This window comes from Aotus nancymaae, unplaced genomic scaffold, assembly GCF_030222135.1.
Source record: "Aotus nancymaae isolate 86718 unplaced genomic scaffold, 86718_ANA_hifiasm-v0.15.2.pri h1tg000039l, whole genome shotgun sequence".
NCBI classification, from domain to species: domain Eukaryota; kingdom Metazoa; phylum Chordata; class Mammalia; order Primates; family Aotidae; genus Aotus; species Aotus nancymaae.
The window spans coordinates 11,023,937-11,033,388 of NW_026988453.1; positions in this window are offsets into that span (position 1 = coordinate 11,023,937).

Below are 9,452 nucleotides of genomic sequence, written 5' to 3' on the forward strand. Positions count from 1 at the left end.
GTCGTTGGGAAACAAGCATGAGAAGACACAAAAAGAAAAAAATTTTAATAAAAAATAATGTAGTGTGGAGCCTAACAGCATGCACTGAAATCTAACAGCCTGGGTTCAAATCTTGGCTCTCCCACTGGCTAGCTGTGTGATCTGGGGCAAGTCTCTTGACCTCACTGTGCCTTATTTTCTAACCTCATTTATAAAGTGAAAATATAATTGTTTCTCCCTAGGACAGTTGGGGATTAAATTTAAAAAACTATGTAAGGCACTTAGCATAGTACCTAGTATGTACTAAGCCCTCAAAACATTAGCTGTGACAATTACTACTGCCTGAAATTATTTAACTTACCTAACACATCAAAATAATTTGATAAGTGTTTGTAGAATAAATGAATGACTATATCAAAATTTTTAAGTAGATTGTGAGCCCTTGAAGTAAAAGGCGTGAAGAAAAGAGGAAATTGAATTCTAAGTCACAATAGTAAGGGCTACTTTAAGTTGAATGTTTATTAAGAACTGGGCTCTGAGCTAATTGCTTTATGTACATTCTCTCATTTAATCTTTATGTAACTTAATTTTTTTTTCTCGAGGTGGAGTCTTGCTCTGTCACCCAGGCTAGAGTGCAGTGGCATGATCTCGGCTCACTGCAACCTCTGCCTCCCAGGTTCAGGTGATTCTCCTGCCTCAGCCTCCCAAGTAGTTGGGATTACAGGCACCCGCCACCACGCCCAGCTAATTTTTGCATTTTTTGTAGAGACGAGGTTTCACCATCTTGGCCAGGCTGGTCTCAAACTTCTGACCTTGTGATCCACCTGCCTCGGCCTCCCAAAGTGCTGGAATTACAGGCGTAAGCCACCGCGCCCGGCCATAACTTAATTTTTACCAGCCTTCTTGAATCACGTTTCATTAACAACCCAAGTCTGGAAAGTCCATGTTTTCTCACGATAACCTTTATTTCCCTTTGAGAGAGAGTCTTGCTCTATTGTCCAATCATAGCTCACTGCAGCCTCAAACTCCTGGGCCCATGCGATCCTCCCGCCTCAGCCACCTGAGTAGCTGGGTGACAGGTGCAAGCCACCATGCCTAGCTAATTTCTTTTCTTTGCCTTTCTTTTCTTTTCCTTTCTTTTCTTTTTTCTTTTCTCTTTCTTTCTTTCTTTCCTTCCTTCCTTCCTTCCTTCCTTCCTTCCTTCCTTCTTTTTTTTTTTGATGATGTCTTGCTTTATTGTTCAGGCTGATCTCGAACTCTGAGCTTCAAGTGATCCTTCTGCCTTGGCCGCTCAAAGTGCTAGGATTACAAGTGTGAGCCACCACACCAAGCCCAAGATTTCCAAAAACTCTTGAGGGATGAACTCTTCCTTATGTGATCACTTTTCCTTATGAATACCTGCTCCAGCTGAACTCAGGCACTTTCACCTGCCTCCTGACAATGTCGTCCTCTTATCCCATCACTCTCATTCATGGCAAGCAGGCCCCTTCTTTTCTTGTTTCCCCAAAGACCCCCAGGACATAAGGTCATTTTGCATGGAAAACTTTTACTAAAGGTCAGGGCAACATAGGATCGTTACAGCATCACTTGGAGAAAATCATCACACTTGCATGCCCAGCATGTTTTCCCTGGCTGCTCTGCCTCCCAGAGCCCTGCCTGCAGCCATTTCTCCGTTTCCCCAATTCTTCCTCTCCCTCTCTCTACTTCCCTCCACCTCTCCCTGAAAATATCTGATTACTGTTATTTTATGACACAAAGGAAATTTAACTCTTTTGAGCAAACATCTCCATTCTGAGGTATCCTCACTCTGAGATCAGAGTAGGAGCTGATAATTGGATCCTCGGCTGCATTTCTTAACCAAAAAAGTTAAACAAAGTGTTTGTTTCTCAACAAATGAGTGAAGCGTCTCTGTGATAAATCCTGTTCCACCCTAGAATGAAGAAATACGGCAGTCATTTTTTGCATTACATCTTTTTCTTTCTGTTATACTTATGGTAATACTATGAGGTAGATATTATCCCTTGCCCCTTTTTTTTCAGATGAGGAAACCGAGGATGGAAAAGGTTAAAAAGTAATCTGCTCAAAGTCACATAGGTAACATCAGAGCTGAACTCCAAATGCGGGCTGTCTGACTCCAAAGCCGGAGAGTGACTACGACACCATGTGGCCACTCTGTGCAGCTCAAGCAGGTCTGAAGTGGGTTGCATCCCCAGGGCAAACCTTACTCAAGAAATCTTTCTGCACGGGAGTCTGTCAGAGGAAGGTGAATTGATTGACTGAAGGCCAAATACATTAAAATAGAGTTAGAGCTAGGAATAGCTACCTATCTATAGCTTCGTGTCTGAGACTCAAGAAGAGATGTTGCTATTAATCACTGCTCAGTGATTACTCTGATTGCTTCATTTGTTGATGCTGCAGTTGCTGAATTTTACTGTGCTCTATTCGACCTTGGGTAGGTCCCCCTGTCTCTAGGAAGCTGAGGCAGATTTTCTTTTGCTTGTGGAGTGCTGACTTCACATGTAAACCTGCCATGACAAGTTGGTTGTCCATTGACGTCTGAGAATGCTGGCCGGGTAGCTGAAGCTCTTATAAGAAGCTCAGTAAATAGCTAGGGAATGAATGAAAGAATGTCTCACTTTAATTTGTCAGTTCTCTTTCTGAGGCCTTACTCAAGGCAGTCGGGGGTGAGGTGAGTTAGGCAGAAACAAACGAAGGAGCATCCCCGCTGGGAAGCCGGCTGGGGCACCAGAATCATAAGGGATTCAAGAATATCACTGGAAATGGAATGAAGCATCAAAAACTGAATTTATCAGAACTCTTTTCAGAAAAAGTAATGAATGTAGGTGAAGAGAATTTTCTTTTTTAAAGACAGGGTCCCACTGTGTTCCCGAGGCTGGAGTGCCATGGTGCAATCATGGCTCACTGCAGCCTTGACCTCTTTCCTGGGTCAAATGATCCTCCTGCCTCAGCCTCCTGATTAGCTGGGACTACAGGTATCTGCCATCACACCTGGCTAATTTATTTTTATTTTATTTTATTCGCATAGAGACAGATCTTGCTATGTTGCGTAGGCTGGTCTCGAACTCCTGGCCTCAAGCAATCCTCCCGCCTCAGCCTCCCAAAGTGCTGAGATTACAGGCATGAGCCACCATGCTAACGGAGAGAATTCTTCAATATATCACTGGTGGAAGAGTCAGGAGGATTTTGCCATATATTAGCAATGTGACTTTGGCTTTCTCATACCTTAAATGGGGATTATGATACTTATGGTACTTTCCCCCCAATAAACGTGATAATGGAAAATTTACAGCTTTTCTTATTATTTACTCTTTGGCCTATGATAATCTGGTCTCTGCCCTCCCTGACTCTCCTGACTGCTTTCACCAAGGTTATCAATCGCCTCTTTGTGGAAAATTCCAGTCCTCTGCCATTCAGTAGTATTTGCCACCGTATTCCAGGCTGTCCTCCAGGAAATATTCTCATGATCCCAGGCTCATGGTTCTCATATCTTGACGTATTCCCTTCTAAGTCTCCTTTGAGGCTTAGTTGAGTTCATTATCTGTTGCTGAGTAACAAATTATCCCAAAATTCAAAAGCTTAAAACAACATGGATTCTTTCACACAGTTTCTTGTGCCTCAGCCTCCCAAGTAGATGGGATTAAAGGCTTGTGCCACCATGCCCAGCTACTTTTGTATTTTTAGTAGAGACAGGGTTTTGCCATGTTGGCCAGGCTGGTCTCGAACTCCTGACATCAAGTGAGCCGCCTGCTTCGGCCTTCCAGAGTGCCGGGATTACAGGCGGGAGCCCAGCCATAGGTCTCCAGTTTAGCCACTTTCCTTCAGGCCACTGTGTTCCTACTCTTCAATAATGCAATCACCTCCTAACCCTAACTGGTTCCTCCTTCAGTCCATGCTCCACCCTGAAGCCAAAGTAAGTCTTCTAAAATGCAAATCTGATATGTCACTCCTCTATCTACTTCAGACTTTTCAATGGCTCCACAGTACCTTCAAGAAAAGAATAAGCTTCCCATGGCACGCAAAATCTTCATCATCTAAATTCATCTAGAGCAGCACAGCCCAGGAGAAATAAAATGTGAACCACATATGTCATTCTAAATGTTCTAGTATCCACATTTTAAAGATTTTAAACAAATACAGCCTAAGTTAATTTTAAAATACATTTTATTTAACCCGACATATCAAAAATACTGTCATAGCAAAACATACTCAATATAAGAAATATGAAATATCTTACATTCTTTTTTCTAAGTCCTCAAAGTCTGTCATGTATTTAACACGTACAGCATATCTCAGTTCAGATGCTAAATTTTGAAGAGTTAAAGTGAAATGTATTCCTACCAAAACTGTAAGGTCATGTTTCAACAACAACGACCACAAGAAAAATTTTGTACCGTTCCAGTTTTTAAATTTGAGTTTATTAAATTACATGCAAGTGGAAGTTCTGTCTCTCATTTGCACCAGCCACGTGTCAAGTGCTCAGCAGCCACACGTACCTAGTTACTGCTGAGGTAGTGACAGGCCTAGAGCAATGGCTCTCAAAGTGTGACCCGGGGTGCTCTGGGGGTTCCCTAAAACATTTCCAAGTGGTCTCTGAGGTCAAAACTATTTTCATAACAATACTAAAAGTCTATTTTCCTTTTTCACATTCATTCTCTCACAAGTGTTCAGTGGAGTGTTTCAGAGGCTACCAGACATTATATATCACAATAGACTGAATTCAGAAACAGATAAAAAAAATCAGCATTCTTCTCTTCAGCCAGATATAAGAGAGATTTACCGAAGTCTAAATCAATGACACTCTTTTTCCTAATTGTTTTTGTTTTGGAAAATTATTATTTTTCATTAAGAAAAGCATTACTTACATTATCATGTAATGGGATAATTATTGTTATTTTTAAGCAAAGTAATAAATAATTTAAAATTTTTTCAATTTTAATTTTTGAAGCAGTAATTATTGATAGATGTAACCTTCAAAATCAGAAGCTCTTTGAAGTTCTAAATTTTTAAGAGTGTAAGAGGGCTTTGAGAACAGCTGGTATAGAACCTGCCTAACTCTCCACTCTCATGGCTTATGATTTCCTTTCCTCTCTCTTATTTTTGACTTGAACTTCCAGTTCCAGACAAGAGGGAGTAGACACACTTTTTCTTATGCCTCCTGTTAAGTACCTCTAAAAACCCTGGATATTATGTATAAATCAAACATAAGGACACTCTGATAGAAAAAGGCAGAATTGGGGGGGACTTTTGAACTCAAGGAATGGCATGGCAGCAGGGTGGTATCAAAAAAGATCTACTGGGGAGCCTGAACTTCTACCCTGGTGACCCAGCAATAATGAGGTACCCCCTTCCCTCCATCCCACCCCGTTGCCCTACAGGTGTCAGCAGCTGAATGCGGAACCTGGACCCACCAGTGTGGTATCAAAGGAGGTGTGCTAAAACAGAAGATTTAAATAAGATCCAGTCTTTCAACATAAACCCCAAATTTTCAGACACAATTAAAAATCACTGGTAATACCAAGAACCAGGAAAATCTCAATTTGATTGAGAAAAAAAAGAAACCATTAACAGATGCCAACATTGAGATGATAAAAATGTTGGAGCCATCAGACAAGAACTTTAAAACAGACAGCTGTCATAAAAACGCTTTAAGGAGCAATTGCAGCATACTTGAAACGAAAGAACAGAAAGACTCAGCAAAGAAATGGAAGGTATAAAAAAGAATAATATGCTTTGCTTGGGCCTTAAAAGGATCACTCACATTTCTGGAACAATTACCCTCACTTTGCTCCTGGGCCAAGACTTCTTCCTCTCTCTGGAACACCCGTATCTCTCTCCTTTTCTCCTCTTTAACTCCTGCTTGACCAAAGGGTCAGCCCAGACATCACTTCTCCTGGGAAGCTTCCCATGGTCTTCCATGGCTTCCATGCCCCTCCCACTCAGAGCTTCCTGCACCACAGCATATGCATTACACTCAATGCATATTGTTCTGCATCTGTCCCTCCCACATCCACCCAATGTAAAGACTTGACAGAAGGGACTGTATCTTATTCCAGGTGCCTGGCACAGTACCTGGCTTATAATAAGCACTCAAGAAATATTTTTTGAATAAATGAATACATTAATGAATAAATGGAAACTCTTCTGTAGCTCCTCTTCTGTTGAAAAAAATTAAACTCTGTGGTTTAGCTTTAAACACCCTACACAAACGATGACACCCAGATCTTTCTGGTACTCAGCTTCCCTTAACACATTCTACTTCTCTGTCATACCAGGAAACACATTGTCCTTTGAAAACACCTTATCTTTCCCCATCGTTACATATTGTATGTACTCTTCTATTAGTCTCAAATGTCCTCACTTATTACTGTCATCAAAATCGTATTCATTTTTAGAGGACCCACTCAGAAACCACCTGTCCATGACCCAGTCTCAGATCTCCCCAGCTGGAAAGAGTCCTGCCCACGTCTAGATACACAGCACTTCATTTAGTCTTTCCTTGTGTTACTTCTCATTTTTCTGCCATGTATTTTTCTTGCTTGTTTGTTTGAATGTGTGTCCTATCCTCCCCAAGACTTAAACATTTGGCGTTCAAATAAACTCACATCTTATTCATCTTTGCCTCTGCCACTGAGCACCTAGCACAGTCCCTTGTTATTCTCTGAGTTTCAGTTTCTTTTTCTGAGATAATAGAGTCTACTTCACAGGATTTCTGTGAATATTAAGTAAAGTATGCTATTTAAATATTGGCACAGTGTCTCAATTTTCATACAGTAAGGAGTCAAAAAATGTTAGCTACTATCATTGTTAGTGTGATTATTATTTGAAGAAATAAATAGACTGAGCAAGTCCTGTAAGCTCTACCTTCAAAACACTTTTTGAATTCTGCTTGATCTCATCACTGCCAATATGATTACCTGCTCCCAGCCGTGATCATTCTGCTTGCTACGGTCTCCTTCTATTTTCTTATCCCTCAACTTCTATTCTATACTCAGCAGCCAGCACGATCCTTTTAAAACATAAAGCAGATCATATGACTTCTCTGCTCAAAACCCTCCAGTGGCTTCCCAATCTACAACTAAAAGGCCTCGTGTAGTCTGACCTCCCGTCTCTCCCCACCCCCACTCACTGACACAATCTTATGGCCATCGTGCCCCATCATATGAGGCTTTCTGCCCTTGGTGGCTTTTCATCATTGGGCTTTGCACTTGTCCTTTCCCCTGCGTGGGATCATCTCTCCCAGCTTGGCATATACAACCTGCTTCTCCACTTCATTCAACTGAACCTGTGCTCTCTACTGTTATTTTTCTGAAAGTAACCACCATATGTAAAATACCAACCATTATTCTCAATATATTGTATATTTTTCATAGTTCTCAATATGACCTGAAAACATACGTATATACTTACTGAGATGACATTGTTTACTGTCCTTCTCTTCTGCTAGAATTATAAGCTTCATGAGCGTTTGCTCTATCTCCAGTCTCAAGAACAGTGTCTGGCACATAATAGATGTTCTGGCACATTTGGCACAGTGCCTGGCACATCATAAGGCTTGATGAATGATTGAATGGTGGCTTGGAACCTCTTCGATGGGGGCTTCAGGAAGAGAAGCAGCATCCTGTTGCACAAAATCGCTGACTTATTACTGCTTTTGTGAAAAAAGGAGGTGTGGGATTAATCTGCCTAGAGGGGACGGGATGGAAGTGATCGATTTATCTGGACTTAGATGGCGTTTTTATTTATCCATGCAGATGAACATCTGGCTGAAGATAATTCCAGGTATGCTTTGCATAGTGAACAATGTAATGCCCTACAGCTAATTCTCCTGGGCTCACTGTGGGCTTCGAGGCAGCCGAGCCTCATGGCCTCCAGGGACCTTTGTCCCGGGGCTCCTCCAGGACCTGCTTGGCTGGACAGGCCTAGGATAGCTTATGTCGATGAAATGCTCCAGAAGCGAGGTCCCAAACCTATCTTCACACTGCCACACTGACTTCATGACATCCAACTGGAGGAACCCGGAGGAGGCCTCGGCAGAAAAGTGGGGTGAGATGACGGAAGGAAAAGCTGCGGAGTCAGGACTTCCGAATTCCAGGTGATTGGGCAAGCCACCTCCCGTCTCTGAGCCTTTGTTTGTCTTTATACCATAAGGGAGTTGAATTAAATGCATCTTTAAAGTCCTCTTCAGCAGTGACGTTCTATAGTTACATGAGGTTTGCGTACCAGAGAAATTGGACTAGAGGGTGGGACAGCCAGGACGAGAAGCCCAACGTGGAGGCGATTGAGCTGAGGCTGAGCAGTAGCCCAATAAGGCCAGCAGGTGGCGCCATTGCTGTACCAGGATGCTCAGGCCCAGCGTGGGAAAGTTGGATTTTTCCAGAAAGCAGGCAAATTCTTCAGGGCAAGCTGTCCGGCCTTCACAGGGAACCAGTCGCCCCACCCCACCCCCAACACACACATACCCCTTCCTCCCAAAGCCTACATACACATTGCAACAAACATGGTGACTTGCATTGCAGGTTGCTAGGTCTGAGGCTGGAGATGGTTCCAAGACTCGGTTGCCTTTTCTCCTCCTCCCATGTTTCCCAGGAGTTTGAACCCTGTACCTGATGTGCTAGCTGGGATAGACCCTCACGGGATCACGCTCAAGGCAAGATGTGCAACTAGATGCCGGCCGGCTGGACTTCCCTACTGATTACCATCGTCCTTTGCTCCAACCCTCAAGGCAGCCATCGCCTTCGAGGGAAGTCTCTGAACCTCATCATTTCGCCTCCCGAGTCCTGGGGAGGAACCTATGGTTAGAGGGGTTGGAGAAAGGCAAGAAGGAGGTGTGGGTGGAGGAGTGCTGAAGGGAAAGGTCTGGCTTTGTGGAGATAAGAATGGAAGAATCAACCTTTGTTTGGCCCCAACTGCCTCTGCCACTGTTGACACACTTGGGAGTGTTTCCTGGAGCTCCTCAGCAGTGTCTGGCAGCACTCCCTCCCCCACTTCCGATGGTGGGGCCTGGTAGGGGTGGGGTGGGGGTTGTTCTGAAAGCTGCGGGGAGGGACATGCTTACGGTTTTTTTTTTTTCTTTTAATCAGGCTGCTGTCTTAATCTTGAAGGCAGAAAGCAGCCCCCTCCCTAAGTTGGCTGCCAGATCTCTAAACAACAATCCCCACATAGTCCTTCACCGTGTCTGCTCTGACCTGGGGGACTGGGTAGGGGGATGGCTTGATAATAGAGGGTACACAGGGTATTGCTCCTTCTCTTTGTTTTGCCAGCAGCCATCAGTATGTTCCTCTTCTCAGAAGGGTGTTCATGAAGGGTACAGCTCCTAAGACCCCAGCACACCACCCTCCATTCTGAAGCTCCCTGGTGCATTCAGGCCTGCCTTTTTATGTTCCCTCTCCCCATGGAGAGTAGTTGGCAGACTTGGCTAAAGGGCCTTAGCCTCCTGGCTGGTGCCCGTGTCT